Consider the following 21,772-nt stretch of genomic DNA (forward strand, 5'->3'; position numbering starts at 1 on the left):
GAGCTGGCCTTAAGCAAACATGAGACAAACCTCGCTCCCACCAGTAAGACATCTCCCAATGTAATGAATGGGTAAGCAACCTACAGATCTATCGCTGGTGTACGGTCTAGCTCTGGTAGGTTAATTACATGCTAACTCTGAGGCTGGGGTGGTGGGGGGGACGGACCAGCCCTGAGGTGATGGCCCTGACCACAGCGGACACCTCCCCCGGTAGGTGTGTTTGCCGCGGCTGGTTGTTAAGAGAAAGGAGGAAACTTCTCCAAGAGGCTGTGACTACGAAGATGGCAAATGCTCCACCTGCAGGACCCCCGCAGATGAGGGATCTCCCTCTCTCTCCCACATCCCTGTGAGATAAGATAATTCCCTCTTGTGAGCTGCAGATATCAAATACTCTGGTCCTGACCTTTGATGATTAAAATCTGTCAGTCTGCAGGGTTCAGCGCTTACTGTGAAGACAAGAACTGTTTCTGAAGAAGTGATCTCCACCCTCCCCCACCCCCCTTCCTCTTTGAGAATTCGGGAGAAAAGGGGCAGTCAACTCTTGGAGAAGGCGGAGGGGAGTGGGCGCCAGCCCTGGTAGTAAGCTGCTCCGCGTCCTCCTCCTCTCCTCCCTCTCTCAGGGCTGCAAGGAAGCATCGGCTCCTCCCCCTGGGCCTCCAAAAGTTATCTTTCCTTTGGGTGTGATTTCAGAGTGGAACCCGAAGTGTACGAGAAACTAGAGCAAATTATTACAGAGCCAAAGAGGCCTGGTGGGCAGCGGTGCGTGGACTCGGAGCTGAGAGGCGGAGAAGGCCGAGGGCAGCTGCGAGCGGCGAGTCCCGGGAGAGGAGGAGGAGGAGAAAGCCGGGCGGGCCGGAGGTCCGGGTGCGCCCAGGGAAGGGGGTCCCCGTTTCCCCCTCCCCACCCTCGCCTCCCCGGGCTCTGGTGACGTTGCGGTTTCCTCCTCTCTCCAGCGGAGCCTCCGCGCCCGCCGCGACCAGCCCTCCGCCCCTCTCGTCCACACCCCACCCGCCCGGCTCGCAGCAGCGCCGCCCTAGGCTGCAGCGGCGCGTCCCGGGGCGAGGCGCCCACCGGCACCCATGGCGCGGCGGGCGCGCTGAGGGGCTCGGCTCCTAGGGGGCCGGGCGCTGTGGAGTTAGGGGGGCCGGGAACGGGCGCTGAAGCCTGGGCCGAGGCTGAGGAGGCGACGCCGGAGAGGACGAACCGCGGCCAGGAGCTGTAAGCCGAGGGGCGCGCGAGGGGCGGGCAGGGGAGCGCGGCGGGCGCCGTTCCGGGCCCCGCGTGGCGCAACTTTCTTCCGGGGTCTCGGGCGGGTCGCCTGCGGGGCTGGCCGGGCGCCGGCGAGCCACGTCCCACGCTGGGTGCCGAGCGCCGCGGGCTGCGCGCCCGGGGCCGGGTCTGAGCGGGCGCCCAAGGCTTGAAGCCCGACTCGGGCTTCCCCGGCGCAGAGCAGCCTCGGAGACAGGTTTGAGTCCCTTCTCGCCTCTTGAATGCCCAGCATCGAGCCGGGAGCGTGTAAGAACCTGGAGATCGGTTTGGGCATTGGCTCTGGCTGGCCCAGCCGCGATTTCCCTGACGGCCCACGGGGCTTCAGCCTCCCCCTGCCGGCTTGGGAGGCGCAGCCTGGCGCGGTCTTTGCCCTGCGCACCCCGGCCGGTCGAGGGTGATGGTGGTCGGGTCTGGTGGTGGTCGGGGTGGTGGTGGTGGTGTGTGCAGATTCTGGAGCAGGCAGCTTGATTTCGCTCCTGCTGGAGCCAGGCGAGCGCGTCCCAGGCTCCCCCAGACGCTAGATTCCAGCGCTCTTTGGCTCCGGCGACACCCGGAGAAATTGTTGGTAAACCTCACCCCTTCGGCAGCCCCCGGGCGAGAGGGGAGGGGGCCTTGACTCACCGGCTGGGAAGCTCTCTCTGTAAGTGAGGCCGCGGGGACTCCTGATCTGTCGCGGCTGGAATCCGAGCTAAGTTTGTGACCTGAGAACTTTTTCGTTTTCGTCTCTCTAAGACTGCAGGCTCAGTTTAGGCCGGCCGGCAGTGAGATTGAAACCTAATCCATCGGTTAGAAGCTTGAAGCGAACCTCTTTACCTGGACTCCTTTAGGGCAGGAGATGACACTTTTAGTTTCTGGGAAACGTCGTGTTATAAAGTTCTTTAAAACATTTTTCATTTGTCGTGGTTTAATTAATGTTACATTAAATTTGCGAATGGACTTAGAAATCTTAGAAATCTCTCCAGTATTTTTCACACGGTAGAATTTAACCTTTCAAGAATTCCCTTTTGTTTCCTTTTTTTTATTTCTCAGTACATGATAACCTATATATGGAATATAGACTATGCAATATTATATAGAGTATTCGGACTATTACTAAATGAGATCACAACAAAATGTAATGTGCACAGAAGAAATAAAATATAGGACTATATACTTGTATTTAAGTGTTTTTTAAAAAGTGACCTTTTTTTAAAAGGTCACTATGCAGATATAAATAAGTCTTTTTATGAAGTATGTAGGTAAGATCTGTTCTAGTAAAAATGGAGAAAGATTGAATTTGATGCCTCCACCTAGCGACCCCTTCTGTGTGGGTTCAGTGTAAGACAATGCTGGCTACTTAGGAAACACGTAGAGGCGTATAAGAAACAACCGTGGCTCTCTGGAGCTGCTAATGTAGAACTTGCGAGTTTGAGTTTAAGAAGAGTTATTTTTCATTGACTGGCATATGATGTCAGTATCAGTTTCATCAAGCATAAGTTAAACAAGAACAGTGGCCTACAGAGTACATTTTGACTTTGAGGTTAAAAAAATTTGATAGCCTAAGATGATTGTTGTGGAACAACAACAACAAAATATTAATAGCATGGTCATCAAATAAAAGGGAATTCTTTTTTTTTTTTTTGAAACAGAGTCTCATATGTGGCCCTGGGTAGAGTACCGTGGCATCACAGCTCACAGCAACCTCAAACTCTTTGGGCTTAAGTGATTCTCTTGCCTCTGCCTCCAGAGTAGCTGGGACTACAGGTGCCAGCCACAAAGCCCGGCTATCTTTTGGTTGGAGTTGTCCTTGTTTAGCAGGCCTGGGCTGGGCTTGAACCTGCCGGCCTCAGTGTAGCTACAGGTGCCAAGCCAAAAGGGAATTCTTGAAAAAAAAAAAACAACAAAACTTTGACAAGGAGGAAATTTTCCAAGAGAACACGGTATAGGCCTATACTATAATGGGGTTAGCAGGTTTTATTTCTGGTCCTGATGGATAAAGGCTGTTTAAAGTTTCTCCCCCTGAGGTTGGGGGCCTGGTGGCAAGAAAACACTAGGTAAGCTATCAGCTAGGTTTGCTGGGTGAGTTCACAACCATCTTAGTGACTAATGTTTGTGTGTGCATCTACTTTAGTATTTATAAAATTAGTTCACAGCTAAGGTAATGCAGTTCATTTCAATGAGATTTGAGGGCTGTCCACTCCAATATTTAGCAGTGTTGCCCTGAGAGGAACCTGGTAGTACATTCTTAAGTCCATTGATGTTTCTCAGGGCCTTATTATAAAAATATTTTTTAGCGTCTAAAAAAGTATTTTAAGATCATAGAAGAAAATGGTTTCTGCAATTAAACAATAAATTATTTGTTCATACATTTCTTAATGTTATCTGTGATAGAGTATTTTGGTATTTATTTCTACTTGCATTGGCTTACGCTGTTGCATGAAAGAAATGACATGAGTCTGCATCAATATTATGATTTCAGAGAATGATTAGAGAAGGAAAAAGGAAAATAAGATACTTAACTTGGGGTTCTATTTTCAAAGGGGGGAACACTAGCCAAAGACTACCATTTTGTAGTTGCAGCATATATTAAATACTAACCATTAACATGTTTGAATCCTAAATAGAGTAAATATTCTTATTCTTTTTTTACTACTCCCCCCTGTACCCTCCCCCAATTAAAGAGAAATAATGTTATTGAAGTACTGTTATTGTCCTGGGATGTATTTGTGGCAGGCCTTTGAGGACAACTAGTACCTGTGATAGAGGGAACTTCATCACAGTAGATATTCTTATGCTGTTAACTGAGGGGGGCTGGGTCTTTGCCATACAGGTAGGTAAGGTACCTGAGGAGATTCTATGATGAGGAACCCTACTGGAAGAATGTGTCTGAGCAGAGGACAGGATAGGTCTTATTACTATATTAAATTCTGTCTTAGTCCTTTTTCTCTTGCTTTTAACTTGAATACCTGAAACTAGGTAACTTATAAAGAAGAAAAAATATTTCTTAACAGTTATGGAGAGTGAGAAGTTCAAGGTCAAGGGCTATATTTGGTGAAGGCCTTCGTGCTGATGGGGACTGTGGAAAGTCCTGAGGTGGCACAGGGCATCACATGTTGAGGGGAATGTTCTAGCTCATGTCTCTCTTTCTATTCTTCTTTTTTTTTTTTCTTTTGAGACAGAGTCTCACTATGTTGTCCTCAGTAGAGTACTTTGGTGTCACAGCTCACAGCAACCTCAAACTCTTTGGGCTTAAGTGATTCTCTTGCTTTAGCCTCCCAAGTAGTTGGGACTACAGCCATCCGCTACAATACCACAACGGCTTTTTTTTGGTTGTAGTTGTCTTTGATGTTTGGCAGGCCCTGGCTGGATTTGAACCCATCAGCTCCTGTGTATGTGTCTGGCGCCCTAGCTGCTGAGCTACAAGCATTGAGCCTTTCTTTCTATTCTTCATAAAACTACCAGTCCCATTCTCAGGATAGCCTATTAATTGATTAACTCAGTAATCCATGAATGTATTGTATTAATCCACTCAATCATTTCTTAAAGGCCCTTATCTCACAATACTGCTACACCGGGGAGTAATTAGAAATGTATGTTTCAAAAAGTCTTCTCAACTCAAATGCCCCTTTCTAATAGAAAATTTGCTTTTAAAACTTAAAAATTTTCATTAAATGGATAATATCTTGAACTGAAATAATTATTCTATAAAGAAATATTTGTATGTACATAATAAATAAATGTAATTCCACATTTTGATCATCTAACTTTAGTGTTTGACAAATCCTAGCTATATATAGAAGAGGGATTTGGTTAGTGGATGTGTTAACAGGAAAGAAGCCACAAAAAGAAGTAGAAAGTATTATGGATGGGATCAAGTGGGGCCCTTAGAATTATAATAATAAACTCTAGCTTATAAATTCATTTGCATTTAGACAACTGAAGGAAAGGAAAAGTCTCTGACTATACCGCTACACGAATACTTGCATTTTAAAATTGCTTACTACTTTCAGTTTTTTTCAAAGAATCATAATAGTTTCATATTTTAGTTAGTGGAAATTGAAAGTGATGTAGAGCAGGTGTCTAATCTCATTTTAAGGGAATGGAAATGGAAATTCTGAAGGTAAGAGACATGCCTTTCATTTTACAAGTAATTAGTAGCACGCCTTAAATATGAGATTAACCTAAATTGCACATTTAACTCTACTTTTCTCCTTTGTAAGTCCAAATTAACATTGTTAAAGACTTATCTTTCATTTTTCTGCAGATTACATTATTATCCCTATTATTACTCACTACTGCCCATGAACTGTTAACCTCTTTAAAAAGCTCTTGTCCTTCCCAGGCTTCCGTAACTATTTGCAGACCTCCTCTCTGCAGCCCTCTTCTGTTCCATTCTCTGTATCTCTTCTCATACCTTGTAAGGATTCTGTGGGGGGCCTCATCTAATTCCTGCAGAGCCCTAGGCTGATTGTTCAGTTCTTGGCTTCAGGTCTTTTCCCTTTACTGACTGTGTTGCTTACTTCTGCCACATGTAGGCAAGCTCCAGCCTGTTGAGGGTGTGGATTCCAGATCCACTTTCAGATGCCCCAAAGAGTGTAAACCGACTGGAAGAAAAGCATTCAGAGAGTCTGTTAGAGATCACAAAGAAGAACGGGAATGATTTTAATTTGGAAAGAGAAGATGGTCCAGGCTGTCTGTTTATTTCTTGAATGGAGTTGTTTTTTAAGTCTTTAATTCAGAATAACACTATGAATTTTAATGTGTATTGATTACCACTCAATTTCCTTGTATCTGTTTCAACTCGCTTGGCGTGCATATTCTATAAACATGATCTTGGTGACCATTGCCATCAAATGGTAGTGAAGAATTTCCGAAAGAAGAGAATTTGTCTCTTGAATAATACGTGGAATTTATAATCAATCCTGATAATAAGCATAATTTGCTTTGACTTTTATATTTGGGAATAGTTATAACCATTATATAAATATAACCTAGTTATAAAAATATAACAAAAGACATACCGTTAGCTTTCAATTACACATATGTGACATACCCTTTGTGGGTTGTGTTCATCTGCTTTGTTTTAGGATCATAAAGAGTTTGCAATTGAATGTATGTGTCTGCATGCCAAAAAGACCCACATTTTTTTATTGGTACTATTTATACACTTGATAGAGCCTCTCTCCTCTCCAAGTTAGTGTGAAAGATAACAAGATAGTCATACTAAAATCCCCAGTGAGTGTTTAAATTAGTAGTTGGGCTCTTTTCATAGAAATTGAATAGATCCACTATTTAAAAAGCTGTCATTTAAATTTTTCCATTTGATAAAGTCATTGCACACACAAATACCATAAAATTGTGAAGTTGTGTTAAATCAGTGCTTTTGCATTTTTTCTCATGTGTAAGGAACTTAGCTACTAAGCAGTAGGCATTTAATGCATGCCAATGTTATACCACAAAAAAGTTGAATCATCATTTCATAAGTCTTGAAAGGAGCTTGTAAAGGAAATGGCTCACCACGCTTGTGGGTCTGTAATATTTTTATTTATGAAGTATGCAGGCAGTTTATCAGCTTTACTGTTGCTGTCAAATGGCTATTGCAAGAAACATGAGAATGTTTGTTAGGAATTCCTGAAATAAAAGGTAGCAATGTTAGTGTTGGAGGTATAAGATTTGGTGTAAAATGTAGTAATCTGCAGATTATGTTGTGAATCTCCTATAGGCTGGAAATGGATACTTTTGTTTACAGAGTAAACATTTAGATTGGAGTATGGAAAGGGTTATTGCATTTCTAAAGTTACTTACATCCAGAAAATTGCCTTAGTGACAAGAAACTCAAGAATTATGTGACAAAAATCACTAGTTGAAAGATATTTCATACCAAGATGCACCCAGCAGCCAACACAGAGTAAAGCAGTAGTGAAGACCAAGGTCACCGGCTGCAGAGCAGCACTAAACCTTTCTTGATGCTGCGCTATTTTTGTTTGAATATATCTTAAGACAGACTATAAGTGATAGATTTCTAGAATTCCACAAATTCTGGGGAAAACAACCTTTCCTTGGGTCTTTTGCAGTTTGATATCATTCCAGGAGGTACAAATGGGGCCAGACTCACCAACCCCATGGATAATCAGTCATGGGCCAGCTGGATTTTGGAATCACCTGCAGTGTTTACATTTCTCCCAAGGGGGAAGGGTCCTGGCAAGAAGGAAAAAAGTAGCCTGAAAGGGAATGTTGAACAGCTGTTTTCCATCTTCCCTGAAGAAAAAGAAGGGGAAATTGACTTAAAGCAAGCATCAAGAGGGATTTCTGCTAAATACAGGGAAGTTTTTCTGAATGTTTTTATCCTTTAGGATGGATTTCTGAAGGAAGCCTTTGAATTCTTCTCTGTTTAGAAAGGTTTAAATGAGGTTGCCTTGAAGGGATGTTAGAATTTGTCTTCTGGGGCTCTAAGGCATGACTTCTCCTCATCTGAATTAGAAAATCTTAAGAATTAAAAATGAATTAATTGCATTTCCTTTGAAAATTAGCAGGCAACATACTAACAATGTCTGAAAATGGAGTCATAAATGCACCAAAGTATTATTTTTCCTACAAATCTTGAAATTTATTTTCAAATGTTTTTTGAAATCAAATCAAAAAGCAAAAGCTACGGGTTTTTCACTGTTCATAGGACTGTGTTCAGCCAATGTGTTGAAATGCATAAAATCGTTTGCTTTAATTTGAGCTTGCCATAATTTGTTTTATTTGTGAAGCTGTTATGGATTGAAACATTTTCCTGGTAAGCTGGTTTTCACCTTGAAGACATTGTACTGGTAAATTGCTTTTCACCTTGAAAACGTCTGTTTAACTCATTTCAATGAGCAGTTCAATCCACTAAAAATGCTCATCTGTAAGCCAGTTCTTATCTTCAAGTTCTGGCACAAATTTGAGTTTTGATACCATAAAGGACTTGATAACATGTCACAAATCCTAAAATCTTTTCAACATTTGGCCTCGATTTAGCCATTTTACTTCGGTAAAGTAAATGATGTCACCATAGCCAGCATCAGTATTTTTAAGGCATTCCTGGCATTGGCAATGATTCAGTCCCTTGGACCTTATGAAATCCAGTCTTGGTGATTTACATGATGTTACTCATTTTTAAAGTTTTTGTGCATACATTTTTCTTGAGGAACTATGCAATGAAACTTCATCCACTGTGAGTTTTGGGTGGCAACTGCATCATCTTCTATTAATTTTACAATTCCTTATCTTTTACCTACAATCACCAGGACGCCATTGGTAACTATACCAGATATGTTGACAATGGACAAAGAAAATCACTTTAACATATTTTTTACCGCTTCACATAAATCTCTTGATTTAGTTGCCTCTTTTAATGGCACAAAAGAAGCCATTTCTTCAGTCGCATTATATTTGTCAACAACACCGCTAGTAAAAGTGGCAAGTTGAGCCATATTTATAGCATCAGTGTTGTCATCCATTGTCAAAGCATAACATTTTAAATTAGCAGCTTTACTCTCCAAACTTCTTTTAATAGACTTTCCAGTTTTTTCAGTTCACCTGGCTATAGCCTGGGGGGACAAACTGATTTTAGAAATGGCCCCTTTTTCTTTATGGGAAATTATATCTACCATGCTTTCCATATATGCTTAATAAGCTCACCATGAGAACATCGTTTTGATTTTTTGCTATTAAATATGATATTGCATAACTTACCTTTTGCAATGGAATCCTTCTAAGAAAATTTTTTTGTTGAGAAGACAGATTTCTTTTCAGTTCCACTATTTTGTCCTATGACACAATCCTTCATTTGCATCGAATTTGGCCACATGTTTTGCATATAATGCCTTTTCAAATTATAATCTTTGAAAACTTGCACAAATTCCCCACAAATTAAGCAGAGCTCCTTTTTATTTATCTCAAGAAAAACTAGTTATCTGTCCCCTTTTCATTCAATCACCTTCATCTGTAGTTTTTCTTTTTTTAGGTTCTGTTTTCTTTTGAGACATAGAAGCCAGGCTGGTATTAAAAAAAATCGATTTTTTATTATGAAAATCTATTTTTATTACGGAAATTAATTGACAGGAAAATAGAATGTGAGATTTGGGCCTCTTCACATCATGGCTGCTGGGGCAGAGAGTGGATTCTAAAGTGCTATGGACGAGGTCTGAGGTACCACCAAGGTGTGAAAGTAGCCTCATTAGTCAAATAAGAATGCTCACCTGCCTTGTAAATAACACTAAATGCCTGACTTTGCAATGGTAGATTGAAATATTATTGGTAATCACTGCCTCAATAAGTAACCACAAGTACATGTAACGTCTGATGGTGTCACTTCAACTGTCCGTACTTGGAAGGTAACCCACTAGAAGCTGCATACTGCTTTAAAATCAAAGTCATTTGCATGCATACAAATAGTGAGAGTGTGTCTGTCTTTTGCGTACCACTGTGACACAACACTGTCGTGTACAGAGTTCATGCTTGAGAAATGCATGATTGAGTTATACATCCCCCCCAAAAAAATCGCACAAAAAACTCATGTTTTAAGTATATCCACTGCTTTGTGTTTGGCCACATTCATAGCCTTCCTGGGCCTCATGTGGCCTGTGGGCTGTGGGTTGTACACCCCTGAAGTAGATTGTGAACTTTCATTTTGTTTAGGAAGGTAGAATATCTGGGAGACTGAGTCTTACGTAGTTTAAAGCCCATGGTTCTGCTTTTTCTTAATATTAAAATCAGGCATATTAAAACTGAGGTATAAATATCTTGAAAGCAGTTTCGTTTCAAGACAGCAAAAGGTGTTGGAAAATGCACTCTGAGCTAACACTGCGTCAGTGGGTGTGAAGGTGCCAGAAAGCACAGCTCAGCAAAGTCACTGTCCTAGGCCTTTGGAATTAAGTGTTTCACTTTAGTTTTATAGCCTGTAGTTTTAAAGCAATTCTGGATTGCCTTTTACAATTACCTTTCTCAAAGGAAACTGGTTTTTAAAAGTGCTGAAAACCTACTAAGTTATCTTGGGTAAGAGTGTCTTTTGCTGGCCCTTTTAGTTTCAAGGCTACTTCTTTTCTCTTCTTCCTCTATCTTTACCTTAACCTCAAGTCTTCCACAAGTTAGAACCGTTTGGTTCTAATGAGAACCCAGGAGAAATAGGGAGCCAAACAAGAATCTATTGCTTTTATGGAGCAGTTCAATTTATCCCTTTTTAAACTGTAGTGTGACATTTTAAGATCTACTCTTCTTCCCTAAGGAAACTAGTACTGTTTAGGGTATATGCTATGCCAGAGTCCTAAGATTTTTACCATTAAAATCTTTAGTCTTAATGTCTATTTGCATAGAATTATTTGGTATAAAATTCAAATTAACAAATAATATTTGAGTGTTGGGGGTGGGCACTTCAAAAGTGCAGTTTCACCTTAACCTGCTAAATTTCATCTTGCACATTTTAGATTTTTAGGCCGCTTCCAACATCTCTTTCTTGGAGAAGGTAGGTACGGGAGTGTTTGCGTTACAAATTGCCACAAAAGCGATAAACCCTGTGCCTAAGGAAGCTGAGTTTAACTAGCAGCGTTAGGGTAGTTACATTACAGATCCTTCTTTGTGTGCTTACACCTCTTTTTTCTTGTTGGTGAAGTAACTGACTTCTAGTTTTAGTGATTGCAAGTGTTAGGAAAGATAAATCTGGGTTACTTTGAGTGAATGCTTTGATATACATAGCGTAACTTTTTCCAGTGTACTTTTGAACTTGGAGCATCAGATGAAAGAACATTTTACTTTCGCGATAGAAATACTGAAAGGATTTAGTCATTCAGCAAGTATTGCCAGGTACTTCTGAGTTTGAGGGGATATCTGGGTGGAGAGAAGATGAGAGCCATGCACAATAATTAGGACATGGTTTCTAGCCTTGAACTATAAAATCTGGTTGGAGAAGGAAAACTGAATGGGAAACTTTGTGAGAACAATTAAGTGATGGAGAGAGGCAAATGCGTGCTGTAAGGTTGAAAGAAGGATGAGATCCAGAAGGTTACAAGGGCAGAGAGTACTCAGCTTGGAGGGGGAGGATGAATTGGGCCTCAGGAGATTTTATGCCAAAATGGGGAAGGAAGGAAGCGTTGCCAGCAGCTCAGCTGGCAGAGCAAAGGCACATGGGAAGACAAGCAGAAATGGAGCGGCTGGCAGGTTGATTTTGCTTTGAAAAATCATGGGAATTCACATACCTCCTTTTATGACATTTTCTTTCTATATTTCCATTCCTTCTTACATTCTTTGATTGCTTTCCATAAATATTTTTTGAAGGCCTGGATTGCATGTACTCACTGGTACCTAACACTGTAAGAAGGACAAAGGAAAGCCCCTACCTTTGAGCAGCTGATGCCCGGGTAGGTGAGATCTGCCTCATCCCTTTTGGAACCAGAGAGGACTCAAACAATAAATGTGAGAAAGGAAGGTGACATGGATGTTCAAATAATTCAGTATGGATGCATACAATTAATACTAAATGTGTAGTAGAGATAACTGAACATTCGTATTCACCCCAGTTTTCAGGCCCAATTCATGTCATACCTCCTCCATGCTTCCTTTACCCCAGCTGGATGTGTTAATTCTCTTCTGTAAATGTCCGTAATACTTTGTCATTCTCATGCGTACTCCATTTTTATTTTAGTGGTTCGTGTAAATATTTTATTTCTTCCATAATCACATACAATGATACAAACACCTTCATGGGTGGTACCACCTATGAATTCTCAGAGAATGTTGAGCAATGCGTAGATGGGTTTACAAGAGAGAAGAACTCTGTGGCTTGAGTTGCCAGGGAAGGCTGCAGGCTGCATTGAAGAACAGTTGTGTTCTTTGAGTGAGAAAAGTACCTGGCTGGGTATGGAGCCGATGGAGAGGAGGACTCCCATGAAAGTAAAATTGGGAATAAAGGGCACAATATGAATCGTGCTCATGCAAGGATGTGCAGGGAAGTCTGAAGGGACAGTTTATGGAGAGAGGAAATGAGTGATGAGATTGAGAAGCCAGGCCAGAGCTAGACTGTGGAAGCCCTTAGATGAGAAAGTTCTTCATTTTTCAGAGGGAAACAGAAGGCTCTTGAGTAGGGATGCGTGGATGGTGACTTCGCTGGTTTGTGAGGCACTCTGCGATTGTGAGATAGTTATTTCCTGGGTAGTGTCGGTTGGCTGCCTGCGTTTGTATCTCAGCTCCTTCACTTTCCGTGTCACCTGGAGCAGCTTACTTAATTGGTTTGTGCCTCAGTCTCTTCCCTTGTGCAAAAGAGATGACGATTAAGTGAGTGAAATACTTATCAGTTTGTGGCACATGGTAAACATTGTTATATATATATTTGTTGTTTACTGCTGTGAATGTAGTAAGAATTGCAGTGCCTACTTTAAAATGAGAAAGTTGTAGAGCTGTAACTGTGTGTTAGTGTAGGAGGCCTGCTGTGACAATGTATCAACAACAACAACAAAAGCAGAAATTTATTGTCTCTCAGTGCTAGAAGTCCAGCATCCAGGTGTCAGTGGGCTGGTTCCTTCTGAGGCTACGAGGAGGAGTCTGTTCCATGTCTTTCTCCAAGCTTCTGGTGATTTCTGGCACTTTGGCATCTTTAGCTTGTAGATGCTTCACCCTGGTCTCTATCTCCATCTTCATTGACATTGTCTATCTCTACATTTCTCTCTTTAATAAGAAAGTAGTCATATTGGAATAGGGCCTGCCCTACTCCAGTAAGACTTCATCTTAACCGGTTACATCTGCAACAACCTGTTTCCAAGTAAGATCACAACCAGAGGGATTGAGCTTAGGATTTCAATGTACAAATTTTTCTGGGCCAAAATTCAACCCATAACAGATTCCAGGTCAGATCTTTTCTTCCAGGTCAGATCTTTTCAATCTACACAACTCTATGGCCAAGGTGTGCCAGAAGGATTGTAGAAAAGAGGAGGAATCTGTAGTTTTATATGATAATTGACTAATGAGCTGGCGTTGGCTCTTCTGTCTCCTGTTTGCCTGGCCCTGTACCATTCCCTAAATAGCCCCAGTAGTGGACAGGCCATAGAGGGGGTTGAGGTATGGGTTTCTCCCCATTTCCCAAAGGGATCTTTTTTCCCCCTTTCTTTCCAGTATGACACTCTCTGTGACTTCTTCCTGTTTGGAATTATAAATAAGGATGTGAAGATAAAATACTGAGCACTGGATACTTTCAGTCTTCTCTCTAAATTTGGACGGTTATGTTACTGTCCCAGTGTATAGGTGATAAAGGAAGAACTGAATGCTTTTGTAAAGAGGCAAAGCTTGTTATTGAGGAGTCAGTTGGAGAGGAATGAGTGGGTGCAGGTGCAGCTGTGCAGTAAGGTAGAAATCGATGCTTACGGTAGGGGTACAGGTGAATGGACAAACATGAATGGGCTTTCTTAGGTCACTGAAGAGGTTAGAAATATCCCCTAAACAACATAAATTACTTGTGCAAAATAAAAAGCATACATAGAGAGTACACAGATGAATGGTGATTTCAGATGAGGAGAGTGCTGGAGAGTCACTCAAGAGAATCACTTAGAAAACTAAGGTGTCTCCAGGAGTTAAAGAGGCTGGCTCTGTCTTGCTTTGGGATTAGGAGAATGTGAGATTTGGCCTCCATGGGGGAGCACTGTTGTGCTCCTTATTAGGGACAGGTGTCATTGAAAGAGTCAGTTGCTTCATAAAAGATATAAATTTGAAGGATCCAAAGTGACATTGCTCCCTACCCATTTTATGTCAAGAGTCACCTGACAGGTGGTCATCTAGTCTCCATGTCCATTTAGGACAAGACATGAGAAGGAAGTTTAAAAATAAGATTAGTGCAAAAGGGAGAGTTTTCTCCAGCAAGGACAAGGAGGAATTCCATCAGGTTTTATCAAGAGAAGCAATTAGAGATCATCCGGCTAAGAGCAGACACGGGTGAAGTAGGTAGTGTGTGGATAGAAGTTTGGGTAGAGAAGTATATTGGGAGAAGGTTTGAGCCTTAATTAGGAGATGCAAAGAATGGGGCTAACACTACTAGAATAAAATCTAGACAGTTGATTCACCAAGACAAGGGTACAGACTTGGAGTTAAACATTCATGACCTTGCACATGCACATAGACATAAACATAAATATCTGTCTATGTGTCAGGCTCGAAGTTGGAATACTTTTTTAATAGAGTTCATAATCAGTAAGTACCTTTTATATGCCAGTCATGGCTCTGAGCACCTTGCTCAAATTATCATTAATCTTTCCTGTTGTCCTAGGACATAGCATGCATCTCTATCCTCACTTTATAGATATGGAACTGAGCGGGTATATTTCTGCAGAAGCATCTTTTTTTTTGTCCTATGTATCCATAGCCATAATTATGGATCCATAATTCAGAAATTATTCTCTTGTTCTATGTAATATGTGTAGTCTCTAGCACCATAGTCATGCTTTGCTTTTCCTCAAGAATTATTCCTGCCTAGTAGCACTTTATAGACAGAACTAAATACTCACCATAAGAAGTTTTTAGCACAAAATCATAAAAATGGTATAGGTGTAGAAGAAATAATAATTAGAGAGTATCTGTATTCTCTTGAATTCTCTAGGTGTAAGAAAAGTTAGCAGTACAGAAAGACTTGCAAATAATAACCCTAAGAAAGTCATTATACCAAACCATTAAAAAATAATCATAATCCGTGAGAATATGGTTAGAAGTGGGGACATGAAGGGAATCACTCTAAATTTCCAAACAGAACAAACTAAATAAAAGTCTTAACACTGGAAGGAACAGTCACCCAGCAAAAAGGGAGACCTAGTTGGTCTGGGCTTGGGTAGATGAGGCAGTGATGTCTAGAGATGTCTAATCCCATGGAAGGTGGGCTGAATGTTTTGAGGTGGCATTTAGATAAAGAGCTTGGGAAGACTCAAGAAAACCATCCATGGAATGTCAGGAAATAAGAAGGGACATTCAGGGCGTAGACTGTGATCAGAAGCATGCTAGGATCTTAGTAATGGCATGGTGAGACTTGGGGATAAAACAAGCCACCTAGCAGCCTGGGATGGATGCAGGGAGGATTGGAAGGAAGGTAGGTATGACCAAAGCTCAGCCAGATCTATAATAATCACCCTAAGTAACCTTAAAGGTTTAAGCCATACAGTGCATTTTACTTCCAAATGGTTTACCTTGGTACACAAAGACTTTTATGGCTTCTTTTTATGCATTATATTTATATAGTTGTATAGAGTGTATATGGCTTACATCTTGACACATTACTTACATTTATTCATTCAATGTGTATTTTCTGAGTCTTTACTAAGTGCTGGGCCCTCTTTTAGGTGTGGGATATAGCAGAAAGCAGAGCACCGTCCTGGAGATGATGTTCTAGAGCAGGGAGCCAGTTACAGAAAAGAAATAAGTAAATTATATCATGGATTAGAAGGTCAAAAATGCTATGAAGAAAAATAAAACCCAGAAGAGAATTAGGGCATGGTGGTGGTTGGGCATGATAAGGATATAATTTAAATAAGATGGTCTTTACTGGCCTCACTGAGAAAGTGACATTTTCATTAATACTTAAAGGAAATGAGGGAGCAAGGCTTGTGGATATCTAGGGGATTCAAGGCAGAAGGAACAAGTGAACAGGCGCAGAGCATAGATCGTGTGTACAGGAGTAGCATGGAGGGCAGCATGGCTGGAACAGAGAGGGAGAGAGACACGGAGAACAGTGTAGGACATGAAGGCCGAGAGGTCACATGGCCAGACCATGTAGTGCCTTGAGAGCAATTGTCAGGACTTTGGTGCTGCTCTGAATGAGATGGGAAGCCACTGGAGCAGAGCAGTGACATAATCCGAGTTACTGAACAGGATCACTCTTGCTCTTATGCTAAGAATGCCTTTAGGGAGATGAGAGTGAAGACAGGGAGACTAACTTGAAGGCTGTTGCAGGCAGCTCATGTGGGGCTTAGACTATTATTGTGGTGAAAGTGGCTGGATTCTGGATGCATGTCGGGATAGAGCCAACAGAATTTGCTGATGGTTTGGATATAGAGGGAGAAGAAGGGAGGGGAGGAGGGGGAATTTGTGCCTGAATTACTGGCAGGGTTGGCTGCCAGTAACTGAGATGGGGAAGTCTGAGAAGGCAGGCCTATGTCTTTGAGTTAATTACATCTATGTATCATTGTTTTACAAACCCAGTCTGCGGTATTCTGAGCTGCATTATGATTCATAGGAGGACATTTGGAAAGTATTCAGGGATTTGATGCCAAAGAATTCACAGATTTTGATCTGTGAGACAAAAATGAGAATCAAAATAAGTACATATAAAAATGTTTAGAAATGCGAAAGGTAGCAAAAAGAGCAAATTTTGTCACTTGTAGATATTTGAAGACTGAACAAAAGGAAAGAATGTTTGAATATAAGTAAGAAGTTAAAGAGCTTCATGTGCAGTGATATAAGTGTCACTTCTTGTATACTCACCCAGTAAATACAATTTTCATTATAGATTTCATGCCAGTAAATCACTTTCCCATGAATTTTCTTTAAGCCTTTTGCTTAACACCTACATATTTAATCTTTGGATAATTTCTAAAGCTTTCAAAAAATGTTTTAAGTCCAGTCAGTATATTCTGCTACATCCTTTGCTTCAGCGATGTTCTTAGGCAGAACCATTTTTTCTGGCTGTTAGTCAGAAAAAAAGAGCAAAAGTTGAGTTAAAAAAAAAGATCTGGTGAAAAGTATCATGTTTTCTTTTCTAATGAGACGAAGTATTATTGCAAGGCTCTCATAATTCTCACAGGAACATTTGACTGAAGAGAAGAGAAAGGGCTTATGGGTAGGTAGGGTCCCCAAGACCACCATCAGACTTGTGATTCACCAGAAGGACTCATAGCATTTGTTATCGTGGTGTGATTCAACACAGCCAAAGAATACAGATTAAGCAAAGAGGAATACAGCAAAGAGGAAAGGCACATGGGGTGAAGTTCAGGAGCAACCAGGTGTAAGCTTCCAGGTGTTCTCTCCTAGTGGAGTTGCCCTACCCAGCAACAACCTAGCTAAGTGTAGCTAGCCAGGGACGCTGCCCTGAGCCTTGGTGTCCAGGGATTTTATTGGAGTTCAGTCGTGCAGGGATGCAGTACCTGTGACTGACTTCAGCTACTCAGGCTACAGTCGCCCTAGAGCCAGGGCAGGAGTTTATCAAAAATCATGTTGTTGAAGAAACTGATTAAACATGTACCATGTCACCCAAGGCTTTAGCCATATAAAAAAATTTCTATCAGACAAAATATTCCAAGGTCTCAGAGCTCGCCTCCCATGACCTGGCCAAGAGTAGTCCTGAAGATAGGCTTCTCTTGGCAATGTGTAAGGTTTGGGCAAATAAGACCTGCTGAGTTAACCCTTTCCCACATAGCGTGGAAGGTCCTTGAACATGGCATTAGTGCTTCTTGGAGGTATTATTACTATTAGAGGGTAAGCTTATAGGACATGATCCTGGAAGACATTAAGGACATACCCAAAATGTATACAATTTCAAGAAGGGTTTACCTAAACTTGTAAGTGAGTGAACCCAATTGATGTAAGAAAGGTTAGATATGTTTTGTGTACTTCTCCTGAAAATCTATAATTGATGTCTTGACTCCATAGAAGATGCAGATACAAGGCTAGAAGAATAAACTGACCTGCAAGGTGATAACAATTGGATTGAAGAAAGACGTCAAAAGGAGGAAAGTTAGCCTGGAGGATGATGTTGAATCCCAGAGCAGTCTCAGCCAGGAATCTGTTGAAAAATGCAGAGTAGTGAGATGTTGCTGGAGGTGGGAGTGGGGGGAGGATATCTTTGGTGAGGAAACTGAATGTAGAAGAAAAAGGACAGGAAGGAATGGAAGATGATTTCCAAATAATCAGTTTGAGAAAAGGCACATGGGTGAAGTGCAGGAGAAACCAGTGATACAGTGAAGAAGAATTTAAGGAAGTTTTGAGTGGAAGATGAACTTAGTTTTGGTCATAAGATGAGCACCTTGAACAGCAAGTTATAAGGCAGGAGGTGGGAGAGAGCATAGTAGATGGAGGGCCAGGCTTCCTTTGGATGTGGCTGTGCAGGCATATACTTGGGAGAAGTCCCAGGATTGAGGCACTAAAGGCTGCTCCCAGGGAGAGGGGAAGTGAGGAGTAATGGTTAAAATCTTGACTCAGACTCAGAAAGACCTGGGTCAAAAATAAGCCTAATCAGTCCTAGAACAATGCTGGATAAATTATCTAACCATTCTAAATCTTTCCTCATCTGTTTCAAACAAAACCACCCTACAAAATAATTTTGGGGATTAAATATGATGATGAAATGAGTGTGCTTTGTGCAGGACAAGCAGTAATTATTGAAGCATAGGTGGGATTTGCCACAGAGGTATTAGGAGACCTAGGAGAATATGGTATGCCCAAAGCTAACTTGTGAAAATGTCAGAGAAGAGGAGAAGTGCTTTAAAATATTACCTGTGGTAAGAGATTCTGGAGGATGAGCTCCAGGAAAAGGCCCCTAGGTTTCTCTAAGGGGCCTTTTGTTTTGTTTTGTGTTTTGGAGATAGTCTTACTCTGTCACCTTTGGTAGAGTGCCATGGTGTCATAGCCCATAGCAATCTTAAACTCTTGGGCTCAAGTGATTCTCTTGTCTCAGCCTACTGGGTAGCTTGGACTATGGGGCAAGCTACCCAGTAGGCCACAATGCCCGGCTAACTTTTCTATTTTTAGTAGAGATGGAGTCTCACTCTTGTTTAGGCTGGTCTTGACCTCCTGAACTCAAGCAATCCACCCACCTCAGGCTCCCAGAGAACTAGGATTACAGGTGCGAGCCACCGAACTGGCCACGGTAAGGGGACTTTGAAAGAGGCCTTGGCCTGAGGAGCTTTCCTTAGTGTATTAGTCAGGGTTCTCTAGAGAAACAAACCAGTAGATCTGTATCTATTTCTGTATCTGTCTATCTGCCTGTGTATCTGTATCTAGAAAGATTTATTATGGCAATTGGCTCATGAAATTATGGTGGTTGGAAGGTCCCACTATTTTCTATCTGCAAGCTGGAGATCAAGAATGCTGCTGGTGTAGGTCCAGCCTGGGTCTGAAGGACTGAGAACCAGGAACACTGAAGGGGACAGTCACAGTTCCTGCCCAGGCAATCAGATTGTAGAGAAAATTCTCTCTTCCTCTGCTTTTTCCTTTTCTTTGGGCCCTCAACAGATTGAACAGGGCTCCGATCAGTGTGGGGGAAGCCAGTCTGCCTTACCAATTCAAATGCTAATGTCTCCTAGAAAGCTCCTGGTAGATTCATCCAAAAATAAAGTTTGATCAAATATCCCAAATTCTATGACTCAGTCAGGATGACCTACACAACTAACCCTCACAAGTAGTAAGAAAACATATCCAAAAACCAAGGAGGGAGAGTTGGGAGTTGGTGATGTAAAAGTAAAGATAATTTTATCTACAAATTGAAGGAGTTGCATTAGTAATCAAAAGGTAATGTGCATTGGCATTTGTGTGAAGTAGAAAATGTATTTAGATTAAACATCAGATTGCTAAAAGTTATATATGTAAGTTCATAAGTAATTTTTTCATCAGGCCTGGTGTTTCTACATTTAGGATGTTTTTGTGACTGTGTAGTAAGCACATATATGGAGTGTCCCAAAAGTTGCCCCTAAAGTCACCATATACAGGGAAAGTGGGAAATTGTAGCTAAATGTAGTTTTATTTATGAAGTATTCATCATAAAATTTTATAAAGAGGTGGCCAACAGGTAAAGAATATTTTGTAAAATTTTTGTATATTCAGTATGGTATATCAATAAGCTTTATGTATATACAGGAAGTTTGATGAAGAAATAGTATTAGATTTGAAGATTTCTTTTTGCTTCAGATGTGTTCAGTTATTTCAGATATCTAGCCTGAAGGATATAAATAAATGTACAGTTTACCAGGAACAGAGAGAAAACTCTTGGCATCAAATACTTTATATTTGTCAAAATGTTTGGTATTTTTAGTCTCTTGGAGAGACTGCAAGGTTGTGAATAAACAATCCATTGTACCTATTTTAAAAATGACATTCTATGAGTGATGGTTTGTGAGTGTTTCCTTCTGGGGTCATGGCATACTTCCTTTCAGTTGGACTGACCTTGGCATTTCCATTGAGAAGATAACCATGGCTGCTAGTATTTATCCAGCACTTTCTAAATCATAGGTATCTTTTTAATGCTAAGTGTATCAGCTAATTTAAGCTTCACAGAGGAGGAGACAGGAACATGTCTAAGGATGTGATGGCCCTAGGATTCTAATTCAGGAGTCTGGCACCAGCTTGCACCCTCAGACACTAATTGTGTTCTGAGGTGTGGTGTAATAACTAGTATTTGTTTTTGAACATTTACCATAAAGTGGTGAGTGCTTTATAGGCGTTATTTCATTAAATTTCCCAACCAGTCAGTGAGACAGATAGCATTCTATCTTCATTTGAAGTGAGAAAAAGGTTCAGGAGTGTCCAGTCTTTTTTCTTCTTTGCTGCTAATTGGAAGAGTAAGAGTTGCCCTGGGCCACACATCCAATACACAGACACTAATGAAAGCTGGTGAACAAAAAAGAAGTCTGAGCATCTGACACCACAGATAAGGAAACCAGTCCTCAAATAATCAGCATGTGGCCCATGGGCTGCAGGTTGGACACCCCTGGTTACCTTTTCCGAATTCACATAGCAGTGACTAGGCCCTCTGACCCCCCAGGCCAGCCCTTTTAACCACCTCACCGGTCTGTCTTCATGAAACTATGGCAGGAAGGAAATTTTTACTTTAGTTTCCGTGAGCATGTGATGGTTTAGTTAACTGTTATTTGAAAACTGTATAAGGTTGGGATTTAGCTGTTGGCTTCACTGTCTTTATTCATCCTCTTTTCTATGCTTTACTTTTTCGCCACAAAAGTACGTTTTTGTGGTTAAAGCTATTGCCGAGAAAGCCTTAGCTGGTTGTGCAGTCCTTTCCAGAAAATTTTTGGTTACTTACTTTTTAAAGAAACTTTGAAAAAAGAGATTGCAAATTTTCTTTTGGGACCAGGAACAATAGCTTAAATAAACTGCTGTGGACTAAGGGAGAATGACTGTTCATCTTTATTACCAGGCAGAGTAATATAGTGCTACAGTTTTAAAAAACCTCAAATACCAGTTTCTTAAAGTTTTGTCTATTAGTTATTTAGGGAAAAGTATAGTTTTTCTTATTTACTTTGTGTCCTCCATGCATAATATAGTTCCTGCACTTAATAGCTATTTAATATATTGAAGAATTTATGGATATTTACAAGAAATTCTTATTCCCAATATTGCTAGGGACTTGCCATCCTAATCCTGGATATCAGTGCATTACAATGCATAACATGCATAAATTACTACTTTTAAAAAATTCAAAGTACAAAAAAAAATATTGTAGGAGGTGTCCATAGTTCAGTGGGTAGGGCACCAGCCACATACACCCAGGCTGGCAGGTTTGAATCCAGCCCAGGCCAGCTAAACA

The 21,772-nt window shown here is 41.1% G+C and overlaps 1 protein-coding gene across 2 annotated transcripts in view; it reads left to right on the top strand.

Annotated features, from left to right (window-relative positions):
• Positions 1-942: 942 nt before the first annotated feature.
• DSE (dermatan sulfate epimerase) overlaps positions 943-21,772 on the top strand; it is a 63,930-nt gene continuing 43,100 nt past the window's right edge. For both annotated transcript variants that reach the window (XM_003781609.3, XM_023513300.1), the window contains exon 1: positions 943-1,218. The gene's annotated coding sequence lies outside the window, so the exon portion shown is untranslated. The remainder of the gene's footprint in view (positions 1,219-21,772) is intronic.

The sequence above is a fragment of the Otolemur garnettii genome, unplaced genomic scaffold (assembly GCF_000181295.1).
Source record: "Otolemur garnettii isolate 467f Iridium unplaced genomic scaffold, OtoGar3 scaffold00002, whole genome shotgun sequence".
NCBI classification, from domain to species: Eukaryota; Metazoa; Chordata; class Mammalia; order Primates; family Galagidae; genus Otolemur; species Otolemur garnettii.